This window comes from Equus caballus, unplaced genomic scaffold (genome assembly GCF_041296265.1).
Source record: "Equus caballus isolate H_3958 breed thoroughbred unplaced genomic scaffold, TB-T2T haplotype2-0000440, whole genome shotgun sequence".
Classification (NCBI taxonomy): Eukaryota; Metazoa; Chordata; class Mammalia; order Perissodactyla; family Equidae; genus Equus; species Equus caballus.
The window spans coordinates 4,484,476-4,507,418 of record NW_027222395.1 but is presented as its reverse complement, the minus strand read 5'-3'; positions in this window follow the sequence as shown (position 1 = coordinate 4,507,418).

Sequence of the window (22,943 nt, the reverse complement as noted above, 5' to 3'; positions counted from 1 at the left end):
CATGCCGGAACCGCCTCTCAGACTTGCCAGAACCATGTTCCGGACACGCCGGTACCACCTGCCGAGAATGCCGGAACCACCTGATCCACTCCCCAGAACCACCTGCTGGACACGCCAGAATCACCTGCCGACTACGCCAGAACCACTAGGCAGACACTCCGGAACCACCTGCCGGGCATTCTGGAACCAACTCCCAGAGGTGCCAGAACCACATGCCGAACACTCCGGAATCACCTGCCGGGCATGGGGGAACCACATCTCAGAGGTGCCAGAACCACATGCCGGACACTCCGGATTCACCTGCCGGGCATGACGGAACCATCTCTCAGCCGTGCCAGAACCATGTTCTGGACACGCTGGTACCACCTGCCGATCTCGCCGGAACCACCTGCTGGACACGCCAAAATCACCTGCCAGCTACGCCAGAACCACACGGCAGACACTCCGGAATCACCTGCCGGCTGGCTGGAACCACCTACCGGTCACGCCAACGTCACCTTTCACCTACGCCAGAACCCCTTGGCGGACACTCCGGAAACACCTCTCCGGCCGGCCGGAACCACCTCTCAGACGTGCCAGAACCATGTGCCTGAGATGCCGGAACCACTCCCCGAACAGACCGAAACCACCTGCCAGACCTGCATGAACCCCCTGGCGAGCACGCCTGATCCACCTGCTCAACTAGCCGGAACCACCTTCCTGACACGCCAAAAGCAACTGCCTGCTACGCCGCAACCATTTGGTGAACTCTTCGGAACCACCTGCCGGGCATGCCGGAACCACCTCTCAGACATGCCGTTACCAAATGCCAATGACACCGGAAGCACCTGCCGAGCACGCCAGAACCACCTGCTCGACTCGCCAAAACCACCTGCTGGACACGCCAAAATCACCTGCCGGCTACGCCACAACCATTTGGTGAACTCTTCGGAATCACCTGCCGGGCTTGCTGGAACCACCTGCTGGTCACGCCAACACCACCTGCCAGCTATGCCAGAACCACTTGGCGGACACCATGGAAACACCTGTCGGGCCGGCCGGAACCACCTCTCAGACGTGCCAGAACAATGAGCCTGAGATGCCGGAACCACTCCCCGAACAGACCAAAACCACCTGCCAGACCCGCCTGAACCCCCTGGCGAGCACGCCTTATCCACCTGCTCAACTAGCCTGAACCACCTTCCTGACATGCCAAAATCACCTGCCAGGTATACAAGAACCGCTTGGTGGACACTCCGGAATCATCTGCCGGAGATGCCAGAACCAGCTCTCAGACACACCAGAACCACGTGCCAGAGACGCCGGAAGCACCAGCTGAGCATGCCTGAGCCACCTGCTCGACTCGCAAGATACACCTGTCAGACAGGCGTAAATCACCCGCCGGGTACGCCAGAAAAACTTGGCGGACGCTCCGGAATCACCTGTCGGGCGTGCCGGAACCACCTCTCAGACTTGCCAGAACCATGTTCTGGACACGCCGGTACCACCTGCCGAGTATGCCGGAACCAGCTGATCCACTCCCCAGAACCACCTAGTGGACACGCCAAAATCAACTGCCGGCTACGCCAGAACCACTCGGCAGACACTCCGGAATCACAGGCCACGCATTCCGGAACCACCTCTCAGAGGTGCCAGAACCAAATGCCGGACACTCCGGTATCACCTGCCGGGCATGCCGGAACCACCTCTCAGAGGTGTCAGAACCACATGCCGGACACTCCGGAATCACCTGCCAGGCATGCTGGAACCACGTGCTGGACATGCCGGAACCACCTGCCAGACATGCCAGAACCACCTGCCGGACATTCCAGAACCACCGGCTCGCCTCGCCGGAACCATTGCCGGACATGCAAAATCACCTGCCGGCTACGCCAGAACCACTTGGCGAACACTCCGGAATCACCTGACGGGCATGGCGGAACCACCTCTCAGACATGCCAGAACCACATGCCAATGACACCGGAAGCACCTGCCGAGCCCGCCAGATCCACCTGCTCGACTCGCCAAAACCACCTGCTGGACACGCCAAAATCACATGCCGGCTACGCCACAAACATTTGGTGAACTCTTTGGAATCACCTGCTTGGCTGGCTGGAACCACCTGCGGGTCACGCCAACATCACCTGCCAGCTATGCCAGAACCACTTGTCGGACACCATGGAAACACCTGTCGGTCCGGCCAGAACCACCTATCAGACGTGCCAGAACCATGTGCCTGAGATGCCGGAACCACACCCCGAACAGACCGAAACCACCTGCCAGACCCGCCTGAACCACCTGCCGAGCACGCCGGAACCACCTACTCGACTCGCCGGATCCAGCTACATGACACGCTAAAATCACCTGCCGGGTATGCCACAACCACTTGGTGGACACTCCGGAATCATCTGCCGGACATGCCAGAACCAGCTCTCAGACACACCAGAACCACGTGCCAGACACGCCGGAAGCACCTGCTGAGCATGCCTGAGCCAAATGCTCGACTTGCCAGAAACACCTGCCAGACACGCCAAAATCACCTGCCGGGTACGCCAGAACCACGTGGCGGACACTCCGGAATCACCTGTCGGGCATGCCGGAACCAGCTCTCCGACGTGCCAGAACCTCGTGCCGGTCACGCCAGAATCACCTGCCGGACAGACCGGAAACACCTGCTGGATACGCCGCAACCACCGGCTCGACTCGCCGGAACCACCGCCGGACATGCAAAATGACCTGCCGGCTACGCCAGAACCACTTGGCGAACACTCCGGAATCACCTGTCGGGCATGCCGGTACCACCTCTCAGACTTGCCAGAACCATGTTCCGGACACGCCGGTACCACCTGCCGAGTATGCCGGAACCACCTGATCCACTCCACAGAACCACCTGCTGGACACGCCAGAATCACCTGCCGGCTACGCCAGAACCACTCGGCAGACACTCCGGAACCACCTGCCGGGCATGCCGGAACCACCTCTCAGAGGTGCCAGAACCACATGCCGGACACTCCGGAATCACCTGCCGGGCATGCCGGAACCATCTCTCAGATGTGCCAGAACCATGTTCCGGACGCGCCGCTACCACCTGCCGAGCTCGCCGGAACCACCTGCTGGACACGCCAAAATCACCTGCCGGCTACGCCAGAACCACACGGCAGACACTCCGGAATCACATGCCGGGCTGGCTGGAACCACCTGCCACTCACGCCAACATCACCTTTCAGCTACGCCAGAACCACATGGCGGACACTCCGGAAACACCTCTCCGGTTGGCCGGAACCACCTGTCAGACGTGCCAGAACCATGTGCCTGAGATGCCGGAACCACTCCCCGAACAGACCGAAACCACCTGCCAGACCCGCCTGAACCCCCTGGCGAGAACGCCTGATCCACCTGCTCAACTAGCCCGAACCAACTTCCTGACAGGCCAAAATAACCTGCCGGTACGCCACAACCATTTGGTGAACTCTTCGGAATCACCTGCCGTGCTGGCTCCAGAACCACTCGGAAGACTCTCCAGAACCATCTGCCGGGCATGCCGGAACCACCTCTCAGACATGCCGGAACCACATGCCAATGACACCTGAAGCACCTGCCAAGCACGCCAGAACCACCTGCTCGACTCGCCAAAACCACCTGCTGCACACGCCAAAATCAACTGCCGGCTACGCCAGAACCACTCGGCAGACACTCCGGAATCACAGGCCAGGCATTCCGGAACCACCTCTCAGAGATGCCAGAACCAAATGCCGGAGACTCCGGTATCACCTGCCGGGCATGCCGGAACCACCTCTCAGAGGTGCCAGAACCACATGCCGGACACTCCGGAATCACCTGCCGGGCATGCTGGAAACACGTGCTGGACATGCCGGAACCACCTGACGGACATGCCGGAACCACCTGCCGGACATTCCGGAACCACCGGCTCGACTCGCCGGAACCATTGCTGGACATGCAAAATCACCTACCGGCTATGCCAGAACCACTTGGCGAACACTCCGGTATCACCTGCCGGGCATGCCGGAACCACCTCTCAGAGGTGCCAGAACCACATGCCGGACACTCCGGAATCACCTGCCGGGCATGCCGGAACCACCTGCCGGACATGCCGGAACCACCGGCTCGACTCGCCGGAACCATTGCCGGACATGCAAAATCACCTGCCGGCTACGCCAGAACCACTTGGCGAACACTCCGGAATCACCTGCCGGGCATGGCGGAACCACCTCTCAGACATGCCGGAACCACATGCCAATGACACCGGAAGCACCTGCCGAGCACGCCAGAACCAACTGCTCGACTCGCCAAAACCACCTGCTGGACATGCAAAAATCAGATTCCGGCTACGCCACAACCATTTGGTGAAAACTTCGGAATCACCTGCCGGGCTGGCTGGAACCACCTGCCGGTCACGCCAACGTCACCTGCCTGCTATGCCAGAACCACTTGGCGGACACCATGGAAACACCTGTCGGGCCGGCCGGAACCACCTATCAGACGTGCCAGAACCATGTGCCTGAGATGCCGGAACCACACACCGAACAGACCGAAACCACCTGCCAGACCCGCCTGAACCACCTGCCGAGAACGCCGGAACCACCAACTCGACTCGCCGGAACCACCTACCTGACACGCTAAAATCACCTGCCAGGTATGCCACAACCACTTGGTGGACACTCCGGAATAATCTGGCGGACATGCCAGAACCAGCTCTCAGACACACCAGAACCACGTGCCGGACAGGCCGGAAGCACCTGCTGATCATGCCTGAGCCGCATGCTCGACTTGCAAGAAACACCTGCCAGACACGCCAAAATCACCTGCCGGGTACGCCAGAACCACGTGGCGGACACTCCGGAATCACCTGTCGGGCATGCCGGAACCAACTCTCAGACGTGCCAGAACCTCGTGCCGGACACGCCAGAACCACCTGCCGGAAAGACCGGAAACACCTGCTGGACACGCCAGAACCACTCGGCAGACACTCCGGAATCACATGCCAGGCATCCCGGAACCACCTGTCAGAGGTGCCAGAACCAAATGCCGGACACTGTGGTATCACCTGCCGGGCATGCCAGAACAACCTCTCAGAGGTGACAGAATCACATGCCAGACACTCCGGAATCACCTGCCGTGCCTGCCGGAACCACCTGATCCACTTCTCAGAACCACCTGCTGGACATGCCGGAATCACCTGCCGGACATGCCGGAACCACCGGCTCGACTCGCCGGAACCATTGCCGGACATGCAAAATCACCTGCCGGCTACGCCAGAACCACTTGGCGAACACTCCGGAATCACCTGCCGGGCATGGCGGAACCACCTCTCAGACATGCCGGAACCACATGCCAATGAAACCGCAAGCACCTTCCGAGCACGCCAGAACGACCTGCTTGACTCGCAAAAACCTGTCGGGCATGCCGGAACCAACTCTCAGACGTGCCAGAACCTCGTGCCGGTCACGCCAGAACCACCTGCCGGACACACCGGAACCACCGGCTCGACTCGCGGAACCACGGCCGGACATGCAAAATGACCTGCCGGCTACGCCAGAACCACTTGGCGAACACTCCGGAATCACCTGTCGGGCATGCCGGAACCGCCTCTCAGACTTGCCAGAACCATGTTCCGGACACGCCGGTACCACCTGCCGAGAATGCCGGAACCACCTGATCCACTCCCCAGAACCACCTGCTGGACACGCCAGAATCACCTGCCGACTACGCCAGAACCACTAGGCAGACACTCCGGAACCACCTGCCGGGCATGCCGGAACCACCTCTCAGAGGTGCAAGAACCACATGCCGAACACTCCGGAATCACCTGCCGGGCATGGGGGAACCACATCTCAGAGGTGCCAGAACCACATGCCGGACACTCCGGATTCACCTGCCGGGCATGACGGAACCATCTCTCAGCCGTGCCAGAACCATGTTCCGGACACGCTGGTACCACCTGCCAATCTCGCCGGAACCACCTGCTGGACACGCCAAAATCACCTGCCAGCTACGCCAGAACCACACGGCAGACACTCCGGCATCACCTGCCGGGCTGGCTGGAACCACCTACCGGTCACGCCAACGTCGCCTTTCACCTACGCCAGAACCCCTTGGCGGACACTCCGGAAACACCTCTCCGGCCGGCCGGAACCACCTCTCAGACGTGCCAGAACCATGTGCCTGAGATGCCGGAACCACTCCCCGAACAGACCGAAACCACATGCCAGACCCGCATGAACCCCCTGGCGAGCACGCCTGATCCACCTGCTCAACTAGCCGGAACCACCTTGCTGACACGCCAAAAGCAACTGCCTGCTATGCCGCAACCATTTGGTGAACTCTTCGGAACCACCTGCCGGGCATGCCGGAACCACCTCTCAGACATGCCGTTACCACATGCCAATGACACCGGAAGCACCTGCCGAGCACGCCAGAACCACCTGCTCGACTCGCCAAAACCACCTGCTGGACACGCCAAAATCACCTGCCGGCTACGCCACAACCATTTGGTGAACTCTTCGGAATCACCTGCCGGGCTTGCTGGAACCACCTGCTGGTCACGCCAACATCACCTGCCAGCTATGCCAGAACCACTTGGCGGACACCATGGAAACACCTGTCAGGCCGGCCGGAACCACCTCTCAGACGTGCCAGAACCATGAGCCTGAGATGTCGGAACCACTCCCCGAACAGACCAAAACCACCTGCCAGACCCGCCTGAACCCCCTGGCGAGCACGCCTTATCCACCTGCTCAACTAGCCGGAACCACCTTCCTGACACGCCAAAATCACCTGCCAGGTATACAAGAACCGCTTGGTGGACACTCCGGAATCGTCTGCCGGAGATGCCTGAACCAGCTCTCAGACACACCAGAACCACGTGCCAGAACCGCCGGAAGCACCAGCTGAGCATGCCTGAGCCACCTGCTCGACTCACAAGATACACCTGTCGGACAGGCGTAAATCACCCGCCGGGTACGCCAGAAACACTTGGCGGACGCTCCGGAATCACCTGTCGGGCATGACGGAACCATCTCTCAGCCGTGCCAGAACCATGTTCCGGACACGCTGGTACCACCTGCCGATCTCGCCGGAACCACCTGCTGGACACGCCATAATCACCTGCCAGCTACGCCAGAACCACACCGCAGACACTCTGGAATCACCTGCCGGGCTGGCTGGAACCACCTACCGGTCACGCCAACGTCGCCTTTCACCTACGCCAGAACCACTTGGAGGACACTCCGGAAACACCTCTCCGGCCGGCCGGAACCACGTCTCAGATGTGCCAGATCCATGTGCCTGAGATGCCGGAACCACTCCCCGAACAGACCGAAACCACCTGCCAGACCCGCCTGAACCCCCTGGCGAGCACGCCTGATCCACCTGCTCAACTAGCCGGAACCAACTTCCTGACACGCCATAATCACCTGCCGGCTACGCCACAATCATTTGGTGAACTCTTCGGAATCACCTGCCGGGCTTGCTGGAACCACCTGCCGGTCACGCCAACATCACCTGCCAGCTATGCCAGAACCACTTGGTGGACACCATGGAAACAGCTGTCGGGTCGGCCGGAACCACCTCTCAGACGTGCCAGAACCATGAGCCTGAGATGCCGGAACCACACCCCGAACACACCGAAACCACCTGCCAGACCCGACTGAACCCCCTGGCGAGCACGCCTGATCCACCTGCTCAACTAGCTGGAACCAACTTCCTGACACGCCAAAATCACCTGCCAGGTATACCAGAACCACTTTGTGGACACTCCGGAATCATCTGCCGGACATGCCAGAACCAGCTCTCAGACACACCGGAACCACGTGCCAGAGACACCGGAAGCACCAGCTGAGCATGCCTGAGCCACCTGCTCTACTCGCAAGAATCACCTGTCGGACATGCCATAATCACCTGCCGGGTATGCCAGAGACACTTGGCCGACGCTTGGAATCACCTGTCGGGCGTGCCGGAACCTCCTCTCAGACTTGCCAGAACCATGTTCTGGACACGCCGGTACCACCTGCAGAGTATGCCGGAACCAGCTGATCCACTCCCCAGAACCACCCAGTGGACACGCCAAAATCAACTGCCGGCTACGCCAGAACCACTTGGCGGACACCATGGAAACACCTGTCGGGCCGGCCGGAACCACCTCTCAGACGTGCCAGAACCATGAGCCTGAGATGCCGGAACCACTCCCAGAACAGACCGAAACCACCTGCCAGACCCGCCTGAACCCCCTGGCGTGCACGCCTGATCCACCTGCTCAACTAGCCGGAACCACCTTCCTGACACGCCAAAATCACCTGCCAGGTATACCAGAACCACTTGGTGGACACTCCGGAATCATCTGCCGGACATGCCAGAACCAGCTCTCAGACACACCAGAACGACGTGCCAGAGACGCCGGAAGCACCAGCTGAGCATGCCTGAGCCACCTGCTCGACTCGCAAGATACACCTGTCCGACAGGCGAAAATCACCTGACGGGTACGCCAGAAACACTTGGCGGACGCTCCGGAATCACCTGTCGGGCGTGCCGGAACCACCTCTCAGACTTGCCAGAACCATGTTCCGGACACGCCGGTACCACCTGCCGAGTATGCCGGAACCAGCTGATCCACTCCCCAGAACCACCTTCTGGACACGCCAGAATCACCTGCCGGCTACGCCAGAACCACTCGGCAGACACTCCGGAACCACCTGCCGGGCATGCCGGAACCACCTCTCAGAGGTGCCAGAACCACATGCCGGACACTCCGGAATCACCTGCCGGGCATGCCGGAACCATCTCTCAGATGTGCCAGAACCATGTTCCGGACGCGCCGCTACCACCTGCCGAGCTCGCCGGAACCACCTGCTGGACACGCCAAAATCACCTGCCGGCTACGCCAGAACCACACGGCAGACACTCCGGAATCACATGCCGGGCTGGCTGGAACCACCTGCCACTCACGCCAACATCACCTTTCAGCTACGCCAGAACCACATGGCGGACACTCCGGAAACACCTCTCCGGTTGGCCGGAACCACCTGTCAGACGTGCCAGAACCATGTGCCTGAGATGCCGGAACCACTCCCCGAACAGACCGAAACCACCTGCCAGACCCGCCTGAACCCCCTGGCGAGAACGCCTGATCCACCTGCTCAACTAGCCCGAACCAACTTCCTGACAGGCCAAAATAACCTGCCGGTACGCCACAACCATTTGGTGAACTCTTCGGAATCACCTGCCGTGCTGGCTCCAGAACCACTCGGAAGACTCTCCAGAACCATCTGCCGGGCATGCCGGAACCACCTCTCAGACATGCCGGAACCACATGCCAATGACACCTGAAGCACCTGCCAAGCACGCCAGAACCACCTGCTCGACTCGCCAAAACCACCTGCTGCACACGCCAAAATCAACTGCCGGCTACGCCAGAACCACTCGGCAGACACTCCGGAATCACAGGCCAGGCATTCCGGAACCACCTCTCAGAGATGCCAGAACCAAATGCCGGAGACTCCGGTATCACCTGCCGGGCATGCCGGAACCACCTCTCAGAGGTGCCAGAACCACATGCCGGACACTCCGGAATCACCTGCCGGGCATGCTGGAAACACGTGCTGGACATGCCGGAACCACCTGACGGACATGCCGGAACCACCTGCCGGACATTCCGGAACCACCGGCTCGACTCGCCGGAACCATTGCTGGACATGCAAAATCACCTACCGGCTATGCCAGAACCACTTGGCGAACACTCCGGTATCACCTGCCGGGCATGCCGGAACCACCTCTCAGAGGTGCCAGAACCACATGCCGGACACTCCGGAATCACCTGCCGGGCATGCCGGAACCACCTGCCGGACATGCCGGAACCACCGGCTCGACTCGCCGGAACCATTGCCGGACATGCAAAATCACCTGCCGGCTACGCCAGAACCACTTGGCGAACACTCCGGAATCACCTGCCGGGCATGGCGGAACCACCTCTCAGACATGCCGGAACCACATGCCAATGACACCGGAAGCACCTGCCGAGCACGCCAGAACCACCTGCTCGACTCGCCAAAACCACCTGCTGGACATGCAAAAATCAGATTCCGGCTACGCCACAACCATTTGGTGAAAACTTCGGAATCACCTGCCGGGCTGGCTGGAACCACCTGCCGGTCACGCCAACGTCACCTGCCTGCTATGCCAGAACCACTTGGCGGACACCATGGAAACACCTGTCGGGCCGGCCGGAACCACCTATCAGACGTGCCAGAACCATGTGCCTGAGATGCCGGAACCACACACCGAACAGACCGAAACCACCTGCCAGACCCGCCTGAACCACCTGCCGAGAACGCCGGAACCACCAACTCGACTCGCCGGAACCACCTACCTGACACGCTAAAATCACCTGCCGGGTATGCCACAACCACTTGGTGGACACTCCGGAATAATCTGCCGGACATGCCAGAACCAGCTCTCAGACACACCAGAACCACGTGCCGGACAGGCCGGAAGCACCTGCTGATCATGCCTGAGCCGCATGCTCGACTTGCAAGAAACACCTGCCAGACACGCCAAAATCACCTGCCAGGTACGCCAGAACCACGTGGCGGACACTCCGGAATCACCTGTCGGGCATGCCGGAACCAACTCTCAGACGTGCCAGAACCTCGTGCCGGACACGCCAGAACCACCTGCCGGAAAGACCGGAAACACCTGCTGGACACGCCAGAACCACTCGGCAGACACTCCGGAATCACATGCCAGGCATCCCGGAATCACCTGTCAGAGGTGCCAGAACCAAATGCCGGACACTGTGGTATCACCTGCCGGGCATGCCAGAACAAACTCTCAGAGGTGACAGAATCACATGCCGGACACTCCGGAATCACCTGCCGTGCCTGCCGGAACCACCTGATCCACTTCTCAGAACCACCTGCTGGACATGCCGGAATCACCTGCCGGACATGCCGGAACCACCGGCTCGACTCGCCGGAACCATAGCCGGACATGCAAAATCACCTGCCGGCTACGCCAGAACCACTTGGCGAACACTACGGAATCACCTGCCGGGCATGGCGGAACCACCTCTCAGACATGCCGGAACCACATGCCAATGAAACCGCAAGCACCTGCCGAGCACGCCAGAACGACCTGCTTGACTCGCCAAAACCACCTGCAGGACACGCCGAAATCACCTGCCGGCTAGGCCACAACCATTTGGTGAACTCTTCGGAATCACCTGCCGGGCTTTCTGGAACCACGTGCCGGTCACACAAACATCACCTGCCAGCTATGCCAGAACCACTTGGCGGACACCATGGAAACACCTGTCGGGCCGGCCGGAACCACCTATCAGACGTGCCAGAACCATGTGCCTGAGACGCCGGAACCACACCCCGAACAGACCGAAACCACCTGCCAGACCCGCCTGAACCACCTGCCGAGCACGCCGGAACCACCTACTCGACTCGCTGGAACCACCTACCTGACACGCTAAAATCACCTGCCAGGTATGCCACAACCACTTGGTGGACACTCCGGAATCATCTGCCGGACATGCCAGAACCAGCTCTCAGACACACCAGAACCACGTGCCAGACACGCCGGAAGCACCTGCTGAGCATGCCTGAGCCACATGCTCGACTTGCAAGAAAAACCTGCCAGACACGCCAAAATCACCTGCCGGGTACGCCAGAACCACGTGGCGGACACTCCGGAATCACCTGTCGGGCATGCCAGAACCAACTCTCAGAGGTGCCAGAACCTCGTGCCGCTCACGCCAGAACCACCTGCCGGACACACCGGAACCACCAGCTCGACTCGCGGAACCACCGCCGGACATGCAAAATGACCTGCCTGCTACGCCATAACCACTTGGTGAACACTCCGGAATCCCCTGTCGGGCATGCCGGAACCGCCTCTCAGACTTGCCAGAACCATGTTCGGGACACGCCGGTACCACCTGCCGAGAATGCCGGAACCACCTGATCCACTCCCCAGAACCACCTGCTGGACACGCCAGAATCACCTGCCGACTACGCCAGAACCACTAGGCAGACACTCCGGAAACACCTGCCGGGCATGCCGGAACCACCTCTCAGAGGTGCCAGAACCACATGCCGAACACTCCGGAATCACCTGCCGGGCATGGGGGAACCACATCTCAGAGGTGCCAGAACCACATGCCGGACACTCCGGATTCACCTGCCGGACATGACGGAACCATCTCTCAGCCGTGCCAGAACCATGTTCCGGACACGCTGGTACCACCTGCCGATCTCGCCGGAACCACCTGCTGGACACGCCATAATCACCTGCCAGCTACGCCAGAACCACACCGCAGACACTCTGGAATCACCTGCCGGGCTGGCTGGAACCACCTACCGGTCACGCCAACGTCGCCTTTCACCTACGCCAGAACCACTTGGAGGACACTCCGGAAACACCTCTCCGGCCGGCCGGAACCACGTCTCAGATGTGCCAGATCCATGTGCCTGAGATGCAGGAACCACTCCCCGAACAGACCGAAACCACCTGCCAGACCCGCCTGAACCCCCTGGCGAGCACGCCTGATCCACCTGCTCAACTAGCCGGAACCAACTTCCTGACACGCCATAATCTCCTGCCGGCTACGCCACAACCATTTGGTGAACTCTTCGGAATCACCTGCCGGGCTTGCTGGAACCACCTGCCGGTCACGCCAACATCACCTGCCAGCTATGCCAGAACCACTTGGTGGACACCATAGAAACAGCTGTCGGGTCGGCCGGAACCACCTCTCAGACGTGCCAGAACCATGAGCCTGAGATGCCGGAACCACACCCCGAACACACCGAAACCACCTGCCAGACCCGACTGAACCCCCTGGCGAGCACGCCTGATCCACCTGCTCAACTAGCTGGAACCAACTTCCTGACACGCCAAAATCACCTGCCAGGTATACCAGAACCACTTTGTGGACACTCCGGAATCATCTGCCGGACATGCCAGAACCAGCTCTCAGACACACCGGAACCACGTGCCAGAGACACCGGAAGCACCAGCTGAGCATGCCTGAGCCACCTGCTCTACTCGCAAGAATCACCTGTCGGACATGCCATAATCACCTGCCGGGTATGCCAGAGACACTTGGCCGACGCTTGGAATCACCTGTCGGGCGTGCCGGAACCTCCTCTCAGACTTGCCAGAACCATGTTCTGGACACGCCGGTACCACCTACAGAGTATGCCGGAACCAGCTGATCCACTCCCCAGAACCACCCAGTGGACACGCCAAAATCAACTGCCGGCTACGCCAGAACCACTTGGCGGACACCATGGAAACACCTGTCAGGCCGGCCGGAACCACCTCTCAGACGTGCCAGAACCATGAGCCTGAGATGCCGGAACCACTCCCAGAACAGACCGAAACCACCTGCCAGACCCGCCTGAACCCCCTGGCGTGCACGCCTGATCCACCTGCTCAACTAGCCGGAACCACCTTCCTGACACGCCAAAATCACCTGCCAGGTATACCAGAACCACTTGGTGGACACTCCGGAATCATCTGCCGGACATGCCAGAACCAGCTCTCAGACACACCAGAACGACGTGCCAGAGACGCCGGAAGCACCAGCTGAGCATGCCTGAGCCACCTGCTCGACTCGCAAGATACACCTGTCCGACAGGCGAAAATCACCTGACGGGTACGCCAGAAACACTTGGCGGACGCTCCGGAATCACCTGTCGGGCGTGCCGGAACCACCTCTCAGACTTGCCAGAACCATGTTCCGGACACGCCGGTACCACCTGCCGAGTATGCCGGAACCAGCTGATCCACTCCCCAGAACCACCTTCTGGACACGCCAGAATCACCTGCCGGCTACGCCAGAACCACTCGGCAGACACTCCGGAACCACCTGCCGGGCATGCCGGAACCACCTCTCAGAGGTGCCAGAACCACATGCCGGACACTCCGGAATCACCTGCCGGGCATGCCGGAACCATCTCTCAGATGTGCCAGAACCATGTTCCGGACGCGCCGCTACCACCTGCCGAGCTCGCCGGAACCACCTGCTGGACACGCCAAAATCACCTGCCGGCTACGCCAGAACCACACGGCAGACACTCCGGAATCACATGCCGGGCTGGCTGGAACCACCTGCCACTCACGCCAACATCACCTTTCAGCTACGCCAGAACCACATGGCGGACACTCCGGAAACACCTCTCCGGTTGGCCGGAACCACCTGTCAGACGTGCCAGAACCATGTGCCTGAGATGCCGGAACCACTCCCCGAACAGACCGAAACCACCTGCCAGACCCGCCTGAACCCCCTGGCGAGAACGCCTGATCCACCTGCTCAACTAGCCCGAACCAACTTCCTGACAGGCCAAAATAACCTGCCGGTACGCCACAACCATTTGGTGAACTCTTCGGAATCACCTGCCGTGCTGGCTCCAGAACCACTCGGAAGACTCTCCAGAACCATCTGCCGGGCATGCCGGAACCACCTCTCAGACATGCCGGAACCACATGCCAATGACACCTGAAGCACCTGCCAAGCACGCCAGAACCACCTGCTCGACTCGCCAAAACCACCTGCTGCACACGCCAAAATCAACTGCCGGCTACGCCAGAACCACTCGGCAGACACTCCGGAATCACAGGCCAGGCATTCCGGAACCACCTCTCAGAGATGCCAGAACCAAATGCCGGAGACTCCGGTATCACCTGCCGGGCATGCCGGAACCACCTCTCAGAGGTGCCAGAACCACATGCCGGACACTCCGGAATCACCTGCCGGGCATGCTGGAAACACGTGCTGGACATGCCGGAACCACCTGACGGACATGCCGGAACCACCTGCCGGACATTCCGGAACCACCGGCTCGACTCGCCGGAACCATTGCTGGACATGCAAAATCACCTACCGGCTATGCCAGAACCACTTGGCGAACACTCCGGTATCACCTGCCGGGCATGCCGGAACCACCTCTCAGAGGTGCCAGAACCACATGCCGGACACTCCGGAATCACCTGCCGGGCATGCCGGAACCACCTGCCGGACATGCCGGAACCACCGGCTCGACTCGCCGGAACCATTGCCGGACATGCAAAATCACCTGCCGGCTACGCCAGAACCACTTGGCGAACACTCCGGAATCACCTGCCGGGCATGGCGGAACCACCTCTCAGACATGCCGGAACCACATGCCAATGACACCGGAAGCACCTGCCGAGCACGCCAGAACCACCTGCTCGACTCGCCAAAACCACCTGCTGGACATGCAAAAATCAGATTCCAGCTACGCCACAACCATTTGGTGAAAACTTCGGAATCACCTGCCGGGCTGGCTGGAACCACCTGCCGGTCACGCCAACGTCACCTGCCTGCTATGCCAGAACCACTTGGCGGACACCATGGAAACACCTGTCGGGCCGGCCGGAACCACCTATCAGACGTGCCAGAACCATGTGCCTGAGATGCCGGAACCACACACCGAACAGACCGAAACCACCTGCCAGACCCGCCTGAACCACCTGCCGAGAACGCCGGAACCACCAACTCGACTCGCCGGAACCACCTACCTGACACGCTAAAATCACCTGCCAGGTATGCCACAACCACTTGGTGGACACTCCGGAATAATCTGCCGGACATGCCAGAACCAGCTCTCAGACACACCAGAACCACGTGCCGGACAGGCCGGAAGCACCTGCTGATCATGCCTGAGCCGCATGCTCGACTTGCAAGAAACACCTGCCAGACACGCCAAAATCACCTGCCGGGTACGCCAGAACCACGTGGCGGACACTCCGGAATCACCTGTCGGGCATGCCGGAACCAACTCTCAGACGTGCCAGAACCTCGTGCCGGACACGCCAGAACCACCTGCCGGAAAGACCGGAAACACCTGCTGGACACGCCAGAACCACTCGGCAGACACTCCGGAATCACATGCCAGGCATCCCGGAACCACCTGTCAGAGGTGCCAGAACCAAATGCCGGACACTGTGGTATCACCTGCCGGGCATGCCAGAACAACCTCTCAGAGGTGACAGAATCACATGCCAGACACTCCGGAATCACCTGCCGTGCCTGCCGGAACCACCTGATCCACTTCTCAGAACCACCTGCTGGACATGCCGGAATCACCTGCCGGACATGCCGGAACCACCGGCTCGACTCGCCGGAACCATTGCCGGACATGCAAAATCACCTGCCGGCTACGCCAGAACCACTTGGCGAACACTCCGGAATCACCTGCCGGGCATGGCGGAACCACCTCTCAGACATGCCGGAACCACATGCCAATGAAACCGCAAGCACCTGCCGAGCACGCCAGAACGACCTGCTTGACTCGCAAAAACCTGTCGGGCATGCCGGAACCAACTCTCAGACGTGCCAGAACCTCGTGCCGGTCACGCCAGAACCACCTGCCGGACACACCGGAACCACCGGCTCGACTCGCGGAACCACGGCCGGACATGCAAAATGACCTGCCGGCTACGCCAGAACCACTTGGCGAACACTCCGGAATCACCTGTCGGGCATGCCGGAACCGCCTCTCAGACTTGCCAGAACCATGTTCCGGACACGCCGGTACCACCTGCCGAGAATGCCGGAACCACCTGATCCACTCCCCAGAACCACCTGCTGGACACGCCAGAATCACCTGCCGACTACGCCAGAACCACTAGGCAGACACTCCGGAACCACCTGCCGGGCATGCCGGAACCACCTCTCAGAGGTGCAAGAACCACATGCCGAACACTCCGGAATCACCTGCCGGGCATGGGGGAACCACATCTCAGAGGTGCCAGAACCACATGCCGGACACTCCGGATTCACCTGCCGGGCATGACGGAACCATCTCTCAGCCGTGCCAGAACCATGTTCCGGACACGCTGGTACCACCTGCCAATCTCGCCGGAACCACCTGCTGGACACGCCAAAATCACCTGCCAGCTACGCCAGAACCACACGGCAGACACTCCGGCATCACCTGCCGGGCTGGCTGGAACCACCTACCGGTCACGCCAACGTCGCCTTTCACCTACGCCAGAACCCCTTGGCGGACACTCCGGAAACACCTCTCCGGCCGGCCGGAACCACCTCTCAGACGTGCCAGAACCATGTGCCTGAGATGCCGGAACCACTCCCCGAACAGACCGAAACCACATGCCAGACCCGCATGAACCCCCTGGCGAGCACGCCTGATCCACCTGCTCAACTAGCCGGAACCACCTTGCTGACACGCCAAAAGCAACTGCCTGCTATGCCGCAACCATTTGGTGAACTCTTCGGAACCACCTGCCGGGCATGCCGGAACCACCTCTCAGACATGCCGTTACCACATGCCAATGACACCGGAAGCACCTGCCGAGCACGCCAGAACCACCTGCTCGACTCGCCAAAACCACCTGCTGGACACGCCAAAATCACCTGCCGGCTACGCCACAACCATTTGGTGAACTCTTCGGAATCACCTGCCGGGCTTGCTGGAACCACCTGCTGGTCACGCCAACATCACCTGCCAGCTATGCCAGAACCACTTGGCGGACACCATGGAAACACCTGTCAGGCCGGCCGGAACCACCTCTCAGACGTGCCAGAACCATGAGCCTGAGATGTCGGAACCACTCCCCGAACAGACCAAAACCACCTGCCAGACCCGCCTGAACCCCCTGGCGAGCACGCCTTATCCACCTGCTCAACTAGCCGGAACCACCTTCCTGACACGCCAAAATCACCTGCCAGGTATACAAGAACCGCTTGGTGGACACTCCGGAATCGTCTGCCGGAGATGCCTGAACCAGCTCTCAGACACACCAGAACCACGTGCCAGAACCGCCGGAAGCACCAGCTGAGCATGCCTGAGCCACCTGCTCGACTCACAAGATACACCTGTCGGACAGGCGTAAATCACCCGCCGGGTACGCCAGAAACACTTGGCGGACGCTCCGGAATCACCTGTCGGGCATGACGGAACCATCTCTCAGCCGTGCCAGAACCATGTTCCGGACACGCTGGTACCACCTGCCGATCTCGCCGGAACCACCTGCTGGACACGCCATAATCACCTGCCAGCTACGCCAGAACCACACCGCAGACACTCTGGAATCACCTGCCGGGCTGGCTGGAACCACCTACCGGTCACGCCAACGTCGCCTTTCACCTACGCCAGAACCACTTGGAGGACACTCCGGAAACACCTCTCCGGCCGGCCGGAACCACGTCTCAGATGTGCCAGATCCATGTGCCTGAGATGCCGGAACCACTCCCCGAACAGACCGAAACCACCTGCCAGACCCGCCTGAACCCCCTGGCGAGCACGCCTGATCCACCTGCTCAACTAGCCGGAACCAACTTCCTGACACGCCATAATCACCTGCCGGCTACGCCACAACCATTTGGTGAACTCTTCGGAATCACCTGCCGGGCTTGCTGGAACCACCTGCCGGTCACGCCAACATCACCTGCCAGCTATGCCAGAACCACTTGGTGGACACCATGGAAACAGCTGTCGGGTCGGCCGGAACCACCTCTCAGACGTGCCAGAACCATGAGCCTGAGATGCCGGAACCACACCCCGAACACACCGAAACCACCTGCCAGACCCGACTGAACCCCCTGGCGAGCACGCCTGATCCACCTGCTCAACTAGCTGGAACCAACTTCCTGACACGCCAAAATCACCTGCCAGGTATACCAGAACCACTTTGTGGACACTCCGGAATCATCTGCCGGACATGCCAGAACCAGCTCTCAGACACACCGGAACCACGTGCCAGAGACACCGGAAGCACCAGCTGAGCATGCCTGAGCCACCTGCTCTACTCGCAAGAATCACCTGTCGGACATGCCATAATCACCTGCCGGGTATGCCAGAGACACTTGGCCGACGCTTGGAATCACCTGTCGGGCGTGCCGGAACCTCCTCTCAGACTTGCCAGAACCATGTTCTGGACACGCCGGTACCACCTGCAGAGTATGCCGGAACCAGCTGATCCACTCCCCAGAACCACCCAGTGGACACGCCAAAATCAACTGCCGGCTACGCCAGAACCACTTGGCGGACACCATGGAAACACCTGTCGGGCCGGCCGGAACCACCTCTCAGACGTGCCAGAACCATGAGCCTGAGATGCCGGAACCACTCCCAGAACAGACCGAAACCACCTGCCAGACCCGCCTGAACCCCCTGGCGTGCACGCCTGATCCACCTGCTCAACTAGCCGGAACCACCTTCCTGACACGCCAAAATCACCTGCCAGGTATACCAGAACCACTTGGTGGACACTCCGGAATCATCTGCCGGACATGCCAGAACCAGCTCTCAGACACACCAGAACGACGTGCCAGAGACGCCGGAAGCACCAGCTGAGCATGCCTGAGCCACCTGCTCGACTCGCAAGATACACCTGTCCGACAGGCGAAAATCACCTGACGGGTACGCCAGAAACACTTGGCGGACGCTCCGGAATCACCTGTCGGGCGTGCCGGAACCACCTCTCAGACTTGCCAGAACCATGTTCCGGACACGCCGGTACCACCTGCCGAGTATGCCGGAACCAGCTGATCCACTCCCCAGAACCACCTTCTGGACACGCCAGAATCACCTGCCGGCTACGCCAGAACCACTCGGCAGACACTCCGGAACCACCTGCCGGGCATGCCGGAACCACCTCTCAGAGGTGCCAGAACCACATGCCGGACACTCCGGAATCACCTGCCGGGCATGCCGGAACCATCTCTCAGATGTGCCAGAACCATGTTCCGGACGCGCCGCTACCACCTGCCGAGCTCGCCGGAACCACCTGCTGGACACGCCAAAATCACCTGCCGGCTACGCCAGAACCACACGGCAGACACTCCGGAATCACATGCCGGGCTGGCTGGAACCACCTGCCACTCACGCCAACATCACCTTTCAGCTACGCCAGAACCACATGGCGGACACTCCGGAAACACCTCTCCGGTTGGCCGGAACCACCTGTCAGACGTGCCAGAACCATGTGCCTGAGATGCCGGAACCACTCCCCGAACAGACCGAAACCACCTGCCAGACCCGCCTGAACCCCCTGGCGAGAACGCCTGATCCACCTGCTCAACTAGCCCGAACCAACTTCCTGACAGGCCAAAATAACCTGCCGGTACGCCACAACCATTTGGTGAACTCTTCGGAATCACCTGCCGTGCTGGCTCCAGAACCACTCGGAAGACTCTCCAGAACCATCTGCCGGGCATGCCGGAACCACCTCTCAGACATGCCGGAACCACATGCCAATGACACCTGAAGCACCTGCCAAGCACGCCAGAACCACCTGCTCGACTCGCCAAAACCACCTGCTGCACACGCCAAAATCAACTGCCGGCTACGCCAGAACCACTCGGCAGACACTCCGGAATCACAGGCCAGGCATTCCGGAACCACCTCTCAGAGATGCCAGAACCAAATGCCGGAGACTCCGGTATCACCTGCCGGGCATGCCGGAACCACCTCTCAGAGGTGCCAGAACCACATGCCGGACACTCCGGAATCACCTGCCGGGCATGCTGGAAACACGTGCTGGACATGCCGGAACCACCTGACGGACATGCCGGAACCACCTGCCGGACATTCCGGAACCACCGGCTCGACTCGCCGGAACCATTGCTGGACATGCAAAATCACCTACCGGCTATGCCAGAACCACTTGGCGAACACTCCGGTATCACCTGCCGGGCATGCCGGAACCACCTCTCAGAGGTGCCAGAACCACATGCCGGACACTCCGGAATCACCTGCCGGGCATGCCGGAACCACCTGCCGGACATGCCGGAACCACCGGCTCGACTCGCCGGAACCATTGCCGGACATGCAAAATCACCTGCCGGCTACGCCAGAACCACTTGGCGAACACTCCGGAATCACCTGCCGGGCATGGCGGAACCACCTCTCAGACATGCCGGAACCACATGCCAATGACACCGGAAGCACCTGCCGAGCACGCCAGAACCACCTGCTCGACTCGCCAAAACCACCTGCTGGACATGCAAAAATCAGATTCCGGCTACGCCACAACCATTTGGTGAAAACTTCGGAATCACCTGCCGGGCTGGCTGGAACCACCTGCCGGTCACGCCAACGTCACCTGCCTGCTATGCCAGAACCACTTGGCGGACACCATGGAAACACCTGTCGGGCCGGCCGGAACCACCTATCAGACGTGCCAGAACCATGTGCCTGAGATGCCGGAACCACACACCGAACAGACCGAAACCACCTGCCAGACCCGCCTGAACCACCTGCCGAGAACGCCGGAACCACCAACTCGACTCGCCGGAACCACCTACCTGACACGCTAAAATCACCTGCCGGGTATGCCACAACCACTTGGTGGACACTCCGGAATAATCTGCCGGACATGCCAGAACCAGCTCTCAGACACACCAGAACCACGTGCCGGACAGGCCGGAAGCACCTGCTGATCATGCCTGAGCCGCATGCTCGACTTGCAAGAAACACCTGCCAGACACGCCAAAATCACCTGCCAGGTACGCCAGAACCACGTGGCGGACACTCCGGAATCACCTGTCGGGCATGCCGGAACCAACTCTCAGACGTGCCAGAACCTCGTGCCGGACACGCCAGAACCACCTGCCGGAAAGACCGGAAACACCTGCTGGACACGCCAGAACCACTCGGCAGACACTCCGGAATCACATGCCAGGCATCCCGGAATCACCTGTCAGAGGTGCCAGAACCAAATGCCGGACACTGTGGTATCACCTGCCGGGCATGCCAGAACAAACTCTCAGAGGTGACAGAATCACATGCCGGACACTCCGGAATCACCTGCCGTGCCTGCCGGAACCACCTGATCCACTTCTCAGAACCACCTGCTGGACATGCCGGAATCACCTGCCGGACATGCCGGAACCACCGGCTCGACTCGCCGGAACCATAGCCGGACATGCAAAATCACCTGCCGGCTACGCCAGAACCACTTGGCGAACACTACGGAATCACCTGCCGGGCATGGCGGAACCACCTCTCAGACATGCCGGAACCACATGCCAATGAAACCGCAAGCACCTGCCGAGCACGCCAGAACGACCTGCTTGACTCGCCAAAACCACCTGCAGGACACGCCGAAATCACCTGCCGGCTAGGCCACAACCATTTGGTGAACTCTTCGGAATCACCTGCCGGGCTTTCTGGAACCACGTGCCGGTCACACAAACATCACCTGCCAGCTATGCCAGAACCACTTGGCGGACACCATGGAAACACCTGTCGGGCCGGCCGGAACCACCTATCAGACGTGCCAGAACCATGTGCCTGAGACGCCGGAACCACACCCCGAACAGACCGAAACCACCTGCCAGACCCGCCTGAACCACCTGCCGAGCACGCCGGAACCACCTACTCGACTCGCTGGAACCACCTACCTGACACGCTAAAATCACCTGCCAGGTATGCCACAACCACTTGGTGGACACTCCGGAATCATCTGCCGGACATGCCAGAACCAGCTCTCAGACACACCAGAACCACGTGCCAGACACGCCGGAAGCACCTGCTGAGCATGCCTGAGCCACATGCTCGACTTGCAAGAAAAACCTGCCAGACACGCCAAAATCACCTGCCGGGTACGCCAGAACCACGTGGCGGACACTCCGGAATCACCTGTCGGGCATGCCAGAACCAACTCTCAGAGGTGCCAGAACCTCGTGCCGCTCACGCCAGAACCACCTGCCGGACACACCGGAACCACCAGCTCGACTCGCGGAACCACCGCCGGACATGCAAAATGACCTGCCTGCTACGCCATAACCACTTGGTGAACACTCCGGAATCACCTGTCGGGCATGCCGGAACCGCCTCTCAGACTTGCCAGAACCATGTTCGGGACACGCCGGTACCACCTGCCGAGAATGCCGGAACCACCTGATCCACTCCCCAGAACCACCTGCTGGACACGCCAGAATCACCTGCCGA